The 16,181-nt window shown below is 48.7% G+C and overlaps 1 long non-coding RNA gene across 2 annotated transcripts in view; it reads right to left on the reverse strand.

Moving 5' to 3' along the window:
- Nucleotides 1-241: 241 nt before the first annotated feature.
- Nucleotides 242-16,181, reverse strand: part of LOC137433022 (uncharacterized) — a 32,820-nt gene continuing 16,880 nt past the window's right edge. For both annotated transcript variants that reach the window (XR_013624423.1, XR_010985622.2), the window contains 2 exons: nucleotides 8,389-8,538; nucleotides 242-938 (listed from right to left, as the gene is read on the reverse strand). This is a non-coding gene — a long non-coding RNA (uncharacterized LOC137433022). The remainder of the gene's footprint in view (nucleotides 939-8,388; nucleotides 8,539-16,181) is intronic.

Below are 16,181 nucleotides of genomic sequence, written 5' to 3' on the forward strand. Positions count from 1 at the left end.
GGCCCATTTCGCAATTAAAAGCTGAGCTGAATTATAGTAGTCAATCTTCTACGGCCGCGAGTAAAAGCTGAATTATAGTAGTAAATTCATTCAAAAAGAACCCGGGCAACGCCGGGTGCTTTCGATTAGTTATTTTATAAATATTTACATGTATAGTATTTTTTTTTTACAGTGATTAGTACTCACAGGGAGAAGCATGTGTACATATCACATGCAGCACAAAAAAATGAAGACATCGGTGCACTTTTAAAAGATTTAACAATAGATGATTATTGACAATAGAAAAATAAACACTTCAATCTGGAATCTCAGTTTGTGTACAGAAAATAATGCCAAGAATGCTAATTAATACAAGTGTACTTGTAGCTATCAGTGGCATTACTTTTATAAAGAATGAGAAAAACATCATTTCAGAATATATTTCGAGCATTTAAGACAATCTGTCAAAGATAAAACATTTTGATAATATGCATTTGATAATAAGTAGAAAATAGAAATCGACAAGAACTTTATCTCATTGGTAAATTATGGTAAAACCATTAGCCTTTCATCAAAGCAAAAATCAAAAGCAATTCCACTTGTAAAATGACAAACACAGGACATGTACTTGCATGAATTTCATATATTTAAAAACGATGCTTAACCACACCAGGAAAAAAAAAACACAAAGAATATGAAACAAACAAACAGTGAGTACATTCATTGCAGCCAAACTAGGACATATTGTTTTACCTGTTAAATCCTGACACGGTTTGAATTCTGGGTGCCAAGGTAGTTGCAGAGGCGTTATTAGTATCGGGTAACCACTTCCAAACAAAAAACAAAATAACAACAATCACAATTAAAATAACAACCGCGACACAGATGCAAGTTTGTTTGCGATTTGATCTCTCTGCCTTCCGCCGAACTTTTGTCGACACCTTCTCGAACAGATCTGTCTGCAAAAATTGGGACAATTATTGTTATTGTTAACAAGACAAAGAATGAGGGTAAATTGATTATTCTATACAGAGCACAATAAATCTCCTACAATAATATTTTCTTTCATTTCATTTCTTTGTTTCAATCTTTTTAATTTAATTATATATGAGGACTGCAAGCAACTCCTCGGGTGCATCCTACGTGCAGACATTATAAACATAATCTTTATCTATTTGATGAAGTGGGTTGTGAAATAGTTTTACATTCAAGAGCACTAGGATACAATGATATACAAGTTAAAAGACAAACTAAAAATGTTGAACGTTCATAATCTTACGAAAATTCACCAAATAGTCAGGTTCAGTATGTCCAGATTTAAAGTTTCGTTGGAATTTTTGGGGGATTTGGAAAACTATATATTTTTGGAAACTATATTGTATAGTCAGTCAGAAAACCAATGTTGCTATTTGCACAGACTCCTGTATGGCGGCCATCTTGGATTTTCAAAATTGCCGCCGTAGAACTAATTTTTCTCAATATCTCAGCTTCTAAATAACATAGAGCTTTTAACTATGATCTTCTAACTATGATCAGAGACACAAACAGAGGAATCCCTTTTAATTGCTTCCTTTCTCATGCAAAGTCTGGTCTCTTTCGACTGTTTGAAAAGCCCATTGCGCTTGCATTCTGCAAACAGCTAAACATCTCAAGCAAATCAAGAATTAGTGATTATAATGAGCTCTTTATAGAAAACTTTACAGCTATATTAATGTTAAGGTAAATACACAGCAAAAGTTATAAAACAAGAGGCAGAAGAAGCGCTTGTTACCGTTTCCGGTAGTTTTGTCGAGTTTTGCTGTTTATTTTGCTGTCCCGGTGTTTACTGTGTGCTTCAAGTTGGGTTTTGTTGTGAAACTTCTGCCAATTTGTGAGTATTTGTCGGACTTTTCGTGCCGGATTTTTGAGGCTTACATTTTCCATTTTCCTCACCCCATTTTCCTAGTCCACGCTAGTCTTTTTTATTTTTGTTTCTCCTACTTCCTTCAGCCCTTTTGGTTTCTCCCCAGTCCCCTTATTTCTCATTCAAATTCTCCTCTGTTTAATATCTAAAGAACAAACAAACAAACAAAAAACATTCCTTATTATCTCAAAAACTTTCACCTCCCGCAATCTCCCCACTTCCCCCACTTCTACATTCTCTTCAGTCCTCTCCTCCATTTTGCCGTTTCCACTCTGCATTCACACACTGATCGTAAAACTAGTCACCACACAGCCCAACATTCTTTTCTTCAAGCTTTTGCTTTACCCCTCTCCTACATAACCTTCAATAATAATAATAATAATAATAAATAAAAAGGTAACGCTCCTGCCGTACCTACCATCTGCTTATATACACCTCCACGACTTACCCAGATGGTCTTCACGGTGCCATGTAAAATGTTTAAACTTCGTCTTCCTCCAGTGTTGAATTATCTATTCTATTATAATTCACTCTTCTTCTTCTTTCAAAGTCTGTTTTCAAATAAATCCTATATTGAAGGAGCTGGGGCTCCCACGTCGATCGGAAGAATGGACGCAACAAAAAGCTGGAATTCATCCGAGTTGCTTTAATCAAATCAAACACTCAGGCACTCTGAAAACCCGTTTATCGGGCAGCAATATATATACCAATTATCCTGGAGCGTTTGCCCAGGCCCGGCGCCAGGGGGCGTGGCCCAGCGTCCTGGCTGCGGCCTGGCAAGTTGAGGGCGAGCCTGCCCGGGCATGCCCGGGCATGCCCGGGCGTCCCGACCGAGGCCTGGCAAGTTGAGCGCGGGCCTGCCCGGGCGTCCTGGACGAGCCCGGCATGGTGATCGCTCCGCGTCCTTGATAGGTGCAAGGCGATTGTGAAAACCCAGCGGCAGCCGCTACACACGTCCCCCCAGAATCGACTTGCACCGGCAGGGTCAATTTGAGGGGGGTCCTGATGACCCGGCCGAAGCGACCCCTGGCGGGTCGTGGGAGGGGGTCCGGTGAGGTGGTGGGCGGTCGAGTGGGGGGCACCGTGGACGGGGGGCGGCCTCGCCGCGGCGGAAGGGCCACCCGTGGTGGGTGGTCGACGTCCACGTGTGCCGGCTTGAGGCGGTCCACCGCAATCCGGTCCGACCTGCCGCCGATGTCGATGACGAACGACTTGTCGTCCCGTCGCAGCACCCGGAAGGGCCCGTCGTACGGCGGCTGGAGTGGCCACCGATGTGCGTCGTGACGCACAAAAACATACTCCGCTGTGCGGAGTGCTGGGGGGACGTAGGACTGGGGGTCACCGTGGCGGGATGTTGGCACGGGGGCAAACCGTCGGGCGGCCTCCTGGAGGTCCGAGCGCTGGTGAGCTGCGGACCAGGGACTGGTAGCGTCGGGCACGAATTCGCCCGGGACGCGTAGCGCCTGGCCATAGACAAGCTCGGCGGTGGATGCCTGGAGGTCCTCCTTGGGGGCCGTGCGAAGGCCCAAAAGGACCCACGGCAGCCGGTCGGCCCAACCGCCGTCTTGAAGGCCGGCCATGAGCGCGGCCTTCATGGAGCGGTGGAATCGCTCGCACAACCCGTTTGCTTGGGGGTGGTAGGCCGTAGTATGGTGGAGCTTGACCCCCAGGTTGCGGGCGACCGCGCCCCACAGCTCGGAGGTGAACTGTGGTCCGCGGTCTGATGAGATGTCCGCCGGTGCGCCGAAGCGGGCGACCCAGGTGGCGATGAAAGCCTGCGCCACGTCGGCGGTGGTGGTGGAGACGAGGGGAACGGCCTCCGGCCACCTGGTGGTCCTGTCCACCATGGTGAGCAGGTGTGTGAACCCCCGTGACGGGGGGAGGGGGCCCACCAGATCCACGTTGACGTGGTCGAAACGTCGTTCGGGCACGGTGAAAGGTGCCAGCGGGGCCTGGGTGTGTCGGTGGACCTTGGCCCGTTGGCAGGCCGTGCAGGTGCTGGTCCAATCGCGGACGTCCCGACGAAGGCCGTGCCAGACGAAACGCGCCGACACCAGCTTCTGGGAAGCTTTCCGGCCCGGGTGGGAAAGGCCGTGGAGGGAGGCGAAGATGCGGCGTTGCCAGGTGACGGGCACGATGGGGCGAGGCTGGCCTTGGGAGACGTCGCAGAGCAGGACAGTGTCCGCGCAGGGGATGTCGGCCAGGCGGAGGCCCGTGTCCGCCGCCCGGAGGGCTTGCACCGTGGTGTCGGTGGTTTGGTCCGCCGCCATAAGCGCAAAATCCACGCCCAGGTGGACCGCGTTCGCGCTGGCCCGGGAAAGACAGTCGGCCACGGCGTTGTTTTTGCCGGCGACGTGCCGGATGTCCGTGGTAAACTCCGACACGGCGGAGAGGTGGCGCTGTTGGCGGGCCGACCATGGCTCCGTGACCTTGGCCATGGCGTAAACCAACGGCTTGTGGTCGACGAACGCCGTGAAAGGTCGGCCCTCCAGGAGGTGGCGGAAATGGCGGACGGCCAGGTGTAGACCGAGGAGCTCCCGGTCAAACGTGCTCTATTTGAGCTCGTTCGGCCGGAGCTGCCGGCTGAAAAAAGCGAGTGGCTGCCAAACCCCGTTCACCCATTGCTCATGTACGGCGCCCACCGCGTAGTCAGAGGCATCCGTGGTGAGGGCGATGGGAGCGTTGAGCACCGGGTGAGCGAGCAGTGTTGCGTCGGCGAGGGCCCGCTTTGAGCGTTGGAAGGCCGCGTCCATTGCTGCGGACCAGGCGATGTCGTGCTTGGCCGGCTTGCCCCGGAGGGCTTCGTAGAGGGGCCGCATGAGTTGAGCAGCGCGGGACACGAAGCGGTGATAAAAATTCACCATTCCCAGGAATTCCTGCAGGGCCTTTATGGTGCGGGGACGCGGGAACGTGGTGATGGCCTCGACCTTGGTTGGCAGCGGCACGGCCCCGTTCTTGGTGATGTGGTGGCCCAAAAAATCAACGGCCGTCATGCCGAAGTGGCATTTGGCCGGGTTGACGATGAGGCCGTGCTCGCTGAGGCGCACGAACAGTGTTCGGAGGTGGAGGAGGTGCTCGGCCCGGGACGTGCTGGCGACGAGGATGTCGTCCAGGTAAACGAAAAGGAACGGCAGGTCACGCAGCACGCCGTCCATCAAGCGCTGGAACGCCTGAGCCGCGTTCTTGAGACCAAACGGCATCCGCAAGAATTCGAATAAGCCGAACGGCGTGATGACTGCCGTTTTAGGGACGTCGGCCGCCCTGACAGGTACCTGGTGATATCCCCGTATGAGATCAATTTTCGAAAAAATGACCCGTCCCGCCAGACGGGCGGAGAAGTCTTGGATATGCGGGATCGGGTACCTGTCGGGGGTGGTAGCGTCATTGAGACGGCGGTAGTCGCCACACGGGCGCCATCCACCCCCCGGCTTTGGCACGATGTGCAGTGGCGAGGCCCACGCGCTATCGGAGCGCCGCACGATGCCGAGGTGCTCCAACGCGTCGAATTCGGCCTTCGCTACGGCGAGCTTGGCTGGGTCGAGGCGGCGGGCCCTGGCGTAGACCGGCGGGCCCGTGGTTGGTATGTGGTGCTCGATCCCATGCCGTACCGCGACGGCCGAAAACGTCGGCCGCGTGAGGGCCGGGAACTCCGTGAGCAGGCGAGCAAACTCGTTCGCCGCCGGGACGGTGCATGCCAGCTCGGTCGGCGCGGAGCTGCTCAATGTGCATACCAGGGAGCTGAAGGTTTCGGCGTTGATTAAACGACGCCGTTGGACGTCCACCAGCAGTCCGTGTGCGCAGAGGAAGTCGGCGCCTAGCAGAGCCATGGGCACGTTTGCGGTTACAAACGTCCAAGCAAAGCGTTGGCCGCCGAAGCAGAGGGTGACGTTGCGCGGGCCAAAGGTGCGGATGGTCGATCCGTTGGCCGCAACCAAGGAGGGGCCGCAAACCGCGGATTGCCTGTCCTGGTCAGAGGCGGGTATGACGCTCAGTTGGGCGCCGGTGTCGCACAGGAAGCGCCGTCCGGACGCTTTATCCGTGATGAACAGTAAGTTGCCCGTGTGGCCGGCGCTCATGGCTGGTAATGAACGCCGGCCCGGCCGTTTCCCGGCCTGCCGAAGGTGCACGGGGGTCGGCATGTCCGGGCCTTCTGTCCGAACCTGGCATGATAGTAACACCACGCTTGGTCAGGTGGAGGCCCCGGTCGTCGTGCTGGAGGTGGTCGGCTCGGTGTAGCGGCCGCCAATTGCGTCGGCAGTTCGGCCGTCGACCGTGCCGGGTGCTCGGGCGCCATGGGTGTTGCGTCGGACGGCGGTGGGTCCCATGTCGCCGCTGCGATGCGCTGTCCTGCGGCGGAGATCTTGTCGGCTTCTCTGGCAAGGGCCCGGGGATCTGTGATCGTCGTGCTTGCCAGGGCGAGGCGTACCGGGTTAGGCAGCTGACGGAGGAACAGCTCCCGGAACAGGAATGCCGGAGAGTGCTCGCCGAGCAGTGAAAGCATGTAGTCCATTCGCTCGGAAGGGCGCGTGTCGCCGAGCCCAGGCAGTTCGAGCAGGCGCCGTGCGCGTTCCGCCGATGGGAGGGCGAAAGCATCGAGGAGAAGCTTCTTAATCGCGCCGTATTTGTCAGCGGCTGGCGGGCTCTCGAGGAGGCTCAGGGCGCGGGCCGCGGTAGCCGAACCGAGCGCAGCTACCACATGGTGGAAGCGGGTGTCGTCGGCCGTGATGCCTCGCAGGGCGAACAGGGACTCCGCCTGTGCGAACCAAACCGCCGCGTGAGCCTCCCAGAAGGTAGGCAGTTTAAGGGCGACTGCCGTGTCCATGTCGATAGGTCACCAATGAAGGAGCTGGGGCTCCCACATCGATCGGAAGAATGGACGCGACAAAAAGCTGGAATTCATCCGAGTTGCTTTAATCAAATCAAACACTCAGGCACTCTGAAAACCCGTTTATCGGGCAGCAATATATATACCAATTATCCCGGAGCGTTTGCCCAGGCCCGGCGCCAGGGGGCGTGGCCCAGCGTCCTGGCTGCGGCCTGGCAAGTTGAGGGCGAGCCTGCCCGGGCGTCCTGGACGAGCCCGGCATGGTGATCGCTCCGCGTCCTTGATAGGTGCAAGGCGATTGTGAAAACCCAGCGGCAGCCGCTACAATATCATTCCAACAGTTACAGTTCTTCCTTTCTGCTCGCCTTTAGTCCACCCCTCCTCTAACTTTTCAAATGTTTATCCGACTTGAAAATCGCAAGAACCCCAGCATGCAATGGCTGTTTGTATTTCATTATTCATTCCTTTTATCCATCTTCAGTGTAAATCCTTTCCCTGTCTGTTCCCACCCCTACTTCTACTTGCCCCTATCCTACAAACCCTATCCCTTACCAGCGTCCCACTCCATCCCTCGACTACCTCCTACCCCCATTCCATCACTACCTTCCTCCAACCCCTCCCCTTCAAATCTTGTTCATCCTCCCACCTGCTCCCATCTTCACCATACCACTACCCAGTCTCAATCTTCTCCTCACCCCACCCTCTCCCTCCTCCCCCAATGCCGTGTCTTCTCTCATCGTCTCCCCTCCCACTCAAAGCTTCCCTTTCACCCTTCCCTCTCAAACCAGCTGCCTCATCCCTCCTCAAAGCAAACTTTGCTCTCTTACCCCTCACCCCTCTCCAAAGCTCCCCCCCTTCTCCCTCAAATCTCCCCTCTCACCCCCTTCTTTTCGAAGTTGCCCCTCATGCATCCACAAAGCTGCATCCTCCTTCCCCCACCCTCCCTCTTCAAACTCATTCCTCTAATCTTCTACTTCCCTCTGCTCCATCTCATATTACTTCTCATTGTGCCTCATCCCATCACTACCTAGCCTTTCGTCCTCCTTCTCCTCATCCTGCCCTCTGTCCTAGCTCTTCTACAATCTCCGACATGCTGTGAACAGCTCTCCCTAGCTCCCCCATTAATACAGTATATAGACCCGGGCACAGGCAGACAGACAGGGGCGTTGCAATAGTCTTGCATCTTTTTTGGGGCGAGAGTAGCTGTGATGGCACTTGGGAGAGCTCAAACCTCCACCAGGCTGAACAGTTTACATTTTGTATCCCACTGATAGGCTGGATCTGCAGCCCGACCTTAACCAAAATCTAAGCAATTCATCCTCGTCACCTACCCAACTCATCCACCAAATTTTGTCATAATCCGTCCACAACCTTTTGAGATACATTGCTCACAGGCAGACAAAGAGACAGACAAACATGGGTGAAAACATAACCGCCGTCCACCTTTGGTGGCGTAGATATAATTCAACCATTAAACTCAGAACTATTGGAAAGCGTGGAAGCCACATTATAAACGCAATTCCTCTTTCATTGGAATATAAATTTCCACTGAGGATACACTAAAGGAATACATCCACATACAATAACTCGTAACAGCCTTATAGTTCAGTATATGGGATGGAATAACTGGCAAGGCACCTTGAACATGCACAAGACCTTACTAAGTGTGTAAATAACTTACTGAGGCCTCGAGGTTTTCACTTTTCATCAGCAAGCTATCCAGATTATTTTCTCTCTGCAACACTTTTTCCACATTTTTTTCCATTATGTCCTTCAACTCTTCAGTTTGAATGGTCACCATTTGGAGAGTTTCTCCAACATCCCTGTTCTCCTGAAAAACAAGGTGCACCAAAGCAAAGTGAAACAAAAAAGTCGTAAAATAATTTTTTAAATGAAGGAAACCTTTATCATTTTATGGGTTTTTTTGTATACAGAGTCAAGGCACGTGGAAAAGCTAGAACATTGAATGGATCAAGACACAACAGGACAAAAGGAACAGCAGAAAGAGACGGGGGGAGTGAGGAGGGCGGGAATAGATGGAGATGGACAGCAACGTGTGAGTAAGGATGAGGTGTACAGGAGAACGCAAGGGGTGGATAAGATGGAAACAGAAGCAAACTCTCAGGAAGGAACAAGAATGACCGCACTGTGGTCACAACCTGCGACAAAATCCGGTAACGGGCTCAGCGGCGGATCCAGGGAGTGAGGGGGGAGGGAGGTGCAGGGGGTGTGCACCCCCCCCCTTCGATCAGGGAGGAGGGTGCAGGGGTGCGCACCCCCACCCCCTCTGCAACGCAATGGCATGGATGTGCTGGAGGCATACTCTATGATTGACGACAAGAAGGATGCGCTCACTCAACTACGGTCAAATGCTGAAACTGAATTCTCTCTTTGGTTCGATCACGCTAAGGCCATGATAGAATCTGTAGGAGGTGACGTCACAATGCCGAGAGTTGTCAAACGACAAATACATCGTCCAAACACCAATACTCCCTTGCTCTTCTACCTCAGAAACATGTGCATTCCATTTCTCGACCACCTCAGCCAGGAAATGGACACCCGATTCTGTGCTGAAAATCGGGAAGGTAGCGATCTGTTTCTGCAGATGCCATCTGCAATAATCGCTGATACCTGCGACATTCCAGCACCACATCGGAAGCTATTGCGTTGGAAAAACGACATGGAACATCCCGCAGGACTGATAAATGAGCTTAGAGACCGTCAGATATTTTGGAGAAGGAAGCCCAACAACACGCTTCCAAACACATTCATGGATTGTTTCTGCGCAGTAGATGGAGACGAATTTCCATCCATCAAAGTCCTACTCCATATTAGATACACCCTCCCTGTAGGCTCCTGTGAGGCCGAACGCTCATTTTCTTGCCTGCGTCGTCTGAAGACCGACCTAAGATATTCCATGGGAGATAGTCAGATGGCATCTCTGGCCCTCATGAACATACACCATGACTTCACCATATCCCCACATGATGTGTGTGACATTTTCATTCAGAAACACAAGCGCCGTCTATTCCAAAATAGCATAATTTACGATTAATAAAATAATTCACATTCCGCTGTCCTATCTGATCTCTTTTGTGGGGAGAACCCCCTGCCTTGAGCTTCACAACCTCGGTGCATGGCTTTGCCGGGCTTTGACCAGCACCTATTAAACTACTCTATACACCTTAACATGACGTGCGTTTAGAAACATGGGAATTGTTCTGGATTATTTGTAGTTAATGAGCCTAATTAACTCAGGAGATCATAACAATCATTTCGCGAGAACTACACAAATCAGAAATTCCATATCAGAAAGCTCCAGTAGAACTACATAAAAACACATGCCGCACACACACACACACACACACACACACACACACACACACACACACACACACACACACACACACACACACACACACACACACACACACACACACACACACACACACACACACCAATTTATAGCAGAAGGAACAGCTGGGCAAGTCGTTTCACCAGTTCCTCTATCTGACCATTAGTCATCGCGAATCTGTTGAACTGTTGGACTAGGGAAGAACACAAGGAACTGCAGAAACTTCCAAGAACACACAAAATGCCGTTTCTGACGATCATTTTTTAAAACTTTCCTGGGGGAGGACCCCCACAACCCCTAACCCCCCAATGCTATCGTTTCATGTACCCCCATCTTGAAATTCTTGGATACGCCCCTGGGGCTGATTGGGAAACGCGCATTTAATTCAGTATACAAAAAAAAGGAAAAAAAAAGCGCTATTAAATAATTAACTCGACACCTCTTGTCCATGTCACCCTCTGCCACGGTTATATCAGAACGAGCTGATTTGTTACATGGTCATGGATTGTTTAACCCCAATGGGGTCATTCAAAATTCTGTAACGCTATTTTTGATAAAATTTGACACCCCACCGTATGTGTTTTAAACCCACAGTTTAAACCCACAGTTTAAACCACGAGTGAAGCACATTTTACTCAGTTGTGGAAGAGGAAACAAAAGACACATGTGGACCGCAATGTGGGTAACAACGCCAATGGAAATCGGATGATGTTAAACACAAAATTACCACAGGAACGGCTTTAGGGCAGAGCGTAGTGTGCATGCCGATGGCTTGATTAAACCTTACTAATAATCTTTATTAGACGTATGATTATACAGCCCCTCGCTCCCCTTCCTTCCCCCTCTCCTCCCCACACCTGCATGCGTTCAGGCTGCGAGTTTTTGGGGTTTGTTCCGCTGTCTTTCAGGTAAAGTGAATTGATGGTTGATAATATATCAAATAGTTGGAAGAGATCATGGGGTTTTAAAGTTACTGAAAGTTGTATTCAAAATGAAAATGCTGTGTTGTCTCAAACATAAAGTTTGGAATTGAGGCTTGTATGCATTTTGGAATATTATTCATGGTTGGAATATTAATACTGCACAAGTTTCTCACTTAAGGGCAGTTTGTTTATTGAATGTGCAGTATTAATGTCAAAAAGGTTCAGCGATACATAAATACAAATACAGTACCTAAATCATGTATGCCGTTAATTCAAATTGGGAATTTAAAAGGGATGGGATACCTTTTGAGGATTTTAAATGCTTAGCGTTTGAATAAACATGCCATGACCTTGTCAGACAGTTAGAATTTTAAACTTCCGAATCCGAGCATACAGGCATTTGAACAAAGTGCTCGACATACAAGGTCAATAAATCAGATGCAATGCATTTGTAGACAGCAACCTTGGAAGCCTGGAGCATGGTGTGGGACTGAATTTAAACAGTGGAGGTTCCACAAATGGGAAAATAAGACAAAGCATTTAACAAAGCAGATGAGCCAGAAGATATAGATTACAGAATATCTGAGAATCAGTGCAGACAAGCCCGTGACTGACGGATTGACTGACTGACTGACTGACTGACACACAGCACCATGATAATAGGTTTTCACGTTATTGTTCCTATAGGAACATGTGAGGCAAAAAATTCACCCAATAAATTCCCACATCCATAAACACCATGAAAATTATGATGGTAATGTCCTGGTTCGTATAAAGAGTGAAAGTTAACCTGTGTATTCATTATTAATTAATTCAAACAGGATCTAGCTGTTGTCACACACAGACTAACCCCACTTCATAAGGATTACCAATAAGAACAGTATGACCCATGAAACAAACATGCAGATGCACAGACCAAAAGAGGATGTAGAGTCTATGTCTATAATAATAACATGTAGTGTGTGTGCACGTCTCCTCCATGACTCCAAAAGTATGAAAATGGGTGACCCCAAACTTTGCAAGCACACCTTTTGTCCTCTAAGAGTGTGCGTGAATGAAAACGGAGTGTTTAAGTGTGTTAAAACAACCTTTTTGAAGATGATTAACGAGGTGTTAATAACAAAAAATGTATAAAATGGTAGTCTGCCATATTGGTCAACCAGAACAGACCACTTTTTAGCAGTCGGAACTGCTGTTAAGCTCAATTCTGCAGTTTAATTTTTTTTAATTTGGTTCAGGTTAAGAGATTGTGGAGTGTATAACATTTTAGTTGTTAAATGTGTGCGGAAATGAAATAAAGGCATGAACACTGCCCAGAGACGAGACGCCCGGGACACCCTTCACTTCAACATAGTAATTGTAAAATATAAGACATACATGTAAAAATAACGTCTTTCAAGGTAAACTTTTGGGGTGGTCGTATTGATGTATTTTTGCGTGCATGTGTATGTATAGATTACCGCAACGGAACTTCAAACAGGACGCGTTGCCTCGGTTGCAATGGTCCACTCACAAGCGCCGAGCACTCATACGGGAGTGCATGCGTGTGTGTGTGTGTGTGTGTGTGTGTGTGTGTGTGTGTGTGTGTGTGTGTGTTACGTGCTCCTCCCCAACCCCCGGCCACGGTGTACCTCCGAACCTCGAAAGGAGTCATGGCAGAAAGATGTGCTATTACGTGTGTGTCCCAATGACAAATGGTAAAACCACACCAAGCAATTAATACAAAACCAATTATCTTATTCAAACTCACACAATAATAACACTTAACGCAAGTACAAGGAAACTCACTTGCACATCATAAACTATACAATTCCTAGGATGGTACCACCAATATTTCCTTAATCAATAACTCACAGTACTCCAACGTGAGCAAACTGTAGCATTCCCCAAAGTCACGGTGTCATGACACAAGGCCAAAGTCGATCCCCGCTCTGGCGATCACACGAAAAGGTCGTACTGAGACCTGACCCCAGGTCGGTCGACAGTCAAAGCTGCAGAAGAGCCGCTTGGGGAGAGGTCGGGCCAAAGTCGGTCCGGTATTGGTTCACCCAAAAGGTGAATCGAAACTCACACCTTCTGTTCACCCGACAATGAAGCTGACATGAACAATCAGCGGTTCCCAGGTTGAGGTCGCTCCGGGAAAACCCACGACACACACGTGGAACCGGGCGAAGGCCTGGTGCGAGGTGAAATGGCGGACCGGCCGATAATGGAGGCGTTAGCTTGCTCTCCCATGATGATTCACTCTTGGAACCAAAACTCGTCACGCAGGTTTATTTGCAACAGCAATAACGACTCTGTCACGGGAACCCCTTTCCCGGGGAAACCAACATTTGCTCGCGACCAAGGTCCACAAGATCCGCTGATAAGCCCCTTTTCTCCTCTGATCTCTCTCGATCCTATCGCCCGCCTCCTCTTCTTCTTCTTCTTCCGGTTTCTTCTCACCCATTTCGTTTTTATTCTGAAACACTATTTTTACCTTTGAAAACAGTTATCTCCATTTCACACCAAAACCGTAATAATAATAGTACCTGAAACTAAAAATGCTTCAAGTAGATGAAAACCACAAAGACGGAAGTGACGAATCCGTAACAGTGTGGTCATTAAGCATATAACATATGTCATTCTCTTTGCTAACTCCCCCACTCCTCCACCTCCCCTCACCTTTCTTTTTTCTATCCCCCACCCTCTCTCTCCTCCCCTCTCCCTCTTTCTCTTGCTCCCACCTCCTATAGAGTCAGACATTATTCTCGTGTCCCCGGGGTTAAGACCCCTGAGTGACGGATGACCAAAACGAGCTTTAACTCTGAGGCGTATTTCGACCTTGGCAGGATTGTCTTTGGCGTGCGTGGGAAAGGTCCGAAGTCTTATCTAAGTGGGAACACATGGGTTAATCCGAACCCACAAAACAAAGAAACAAAACAAGACACACAAGTAAAATTCAACAAATATAAATGTATTTACAGTAATGTAAAAAACAATGAAAGGTGAGGTGAACTAAAATTCCTAGGTTGAGGATCCTCCAGTCCGACTCGTATACAGACAAGGGAATGATAAAAGAAAATGAAATAATGTTGGTCGTGGAGCCACTTAGTTCTGGTCGCAATGCAGGGCTTGGTGGTCGTCGCCTCGACCCACCACGTGGGAAACGCACAAATGGTGCAGAGTTGCTTTTTCATCACACCCCGACCGTTAGGTAATCCGTTCAGGCGACCCTTCTTCACCAACATGGCTCCGGTGATCTCTCCGGCACACACAGACCAGCTCCCGTCGTCCTCCCACGCAAAACAACCAAGCGACTGCCACAATCAAAACCAGGACAAGAGCAAAAGGCAACCGCAGCCGTTCTCCTCGAAAGCCAGCAGAAAAGAGAGAATGCAACCGCCTCCAATGAACGCCAGCACAAAAGAAAAAGAGAAAATGACATCTACTCTTGCTTTTTCTCCAAACGTCCCGATGACGTCATCCTTTTGACCAATCGTCCAGCGCCGTCAAATCATCCCAACCGACCGTCCTTCGGGGCGTCGCCTCACAGCCATTCTTGATGCCCAATGACGAAGCTCCGGGGGTGGTTGTCAATTCCGGTCCTCTGAGGCGGAGCCAAGCCGTCCTTTGGGAATGTTCAGCTGGGCGGGGTTCCTTTGCCGATCGGCAAGTGCTGTTTCTGTCGGCCCTGGCGGCGTAGTTGGCTAATGGAGCCCATTGCCTGGCTGGCCGAGTGAATTTTATAAGAACAAAGGGAAAAATCATAAGGGGCCAACTACATACTGGGTTTATTAATCTTACACCCTATAGCTAGTTAACACAAAAGCCACGCCCCTTATGGCAGCATGCAAACACTCTTAACCTGAACATTTACCCTGCTGATGTACATCGAGATGGCTTCTTCTTCTTCATGCCACATGATCCATACTAAAACCTACACATTCTGAACTTTCCTATGAGGTATTTGAGGTATTTCATGCCTACCCCCCACACACGTACATTATTAAATAATTGTAATCGGAATAATTCTAATTCTAATGAGAATAAAAATAATAAAATTGAACTATGAAACTGAATAATTGTGTACGTGCTAAATAGACTGGCAGGCAGTCGCAGTGTGCAGGGCTAAAGGAATGTCACCGGACCACTTGAGTGGCTGGTGTTTACTCCAGAGTCCCTGTATAGAGAGTTCCGACAACCCGGAATTAGAAGCCATTTTGTTTCCATTGTTTGCGCCACGCACTAGTGCACTGCCCGCCAGTGTGTATACATTGTGCGTAACCTAGTACAAAATTTGAGTGCCGACATTGTGTAATTTGTTACTTGCACCGTGCCCCTCGCTTTTGATATGATTTTCTCTTAGTCCAAGATAAGAATCGGATTTTGTTTATTGCAATAATCTTTGTTCAGAAATGTAGTTTTATGTGGGGAGGAGAGGGAGGAGAGGGGGAAAAGGAATAAAAGGGAAAGAGGGGACAGGAAGTGCCTATCATTTTCTGGACTACCTTGCTCTCTTGCGTCTTACTTTCTTGACTGGCATGCATGCACACAAAGCCGACAATGTGAACATTTTCAAATCTCTGTTTAAGACTCATTTATTTGAAAATGCCTACATCTGATTATGTCTTAGGTTTTCTTCTTGTATAATTTGTATTTGTATATTCATCTTGTTGGCTTTCTTCTGTTTTCTAAGCGCTTAGAGGCTCCTGCAATTTACGCTATATAAATTCCTATTATTATAACAAGATTGCCTTAAAACCATCTTGACAAATGACAGAAATGTTGATTTTAAATATGAAAATTAAAAAGTAATTAAACTTTTCATGTAGGCGCTCCGGGAGAAATACATAAGCACAATTAAATTGTAATTGTATAAAAGGCCCAGAAATTGTAATCCAGATTTGCAATGGAAGAGTATGCATGTAAAACATACCCGTTTTTCATAGCAATGTACAATTAGTTGTATGGTGTACATCTAAACTATTCCAAATTACATACATGTACATAATAATAATAAGCGTTACGCCGAGGTCCCCCGTCGGTGAAGTGATGTGAGTTGACAAAGTGGAAGACGCAAGGCGGCCATCTTGGATTTTGACGTGGCGACCCAATTTTCAATAGCGTTCTCCCTTATGCGTAGATACACCCACACACCAGATTAGAAGTTAGTAGTTCGTTTATTTTTCAAGATACTTCGCTCACAAGGTTCAG

The sequence above is a fragment of the Myxine glutinosa genome, chromosome 8 (assembly GCF_964187855.1).
Source record: "Myxine glutinosa chromosome 8, kmMyxGlut1.1, whole genome shotgun sequence".
Taxonomy (NCBI): Eukaryota; Metazoa; Chordata; class Myxini; order Myxiniformes; family Myxinidae; genus Myxine; species Myxine glutinosa.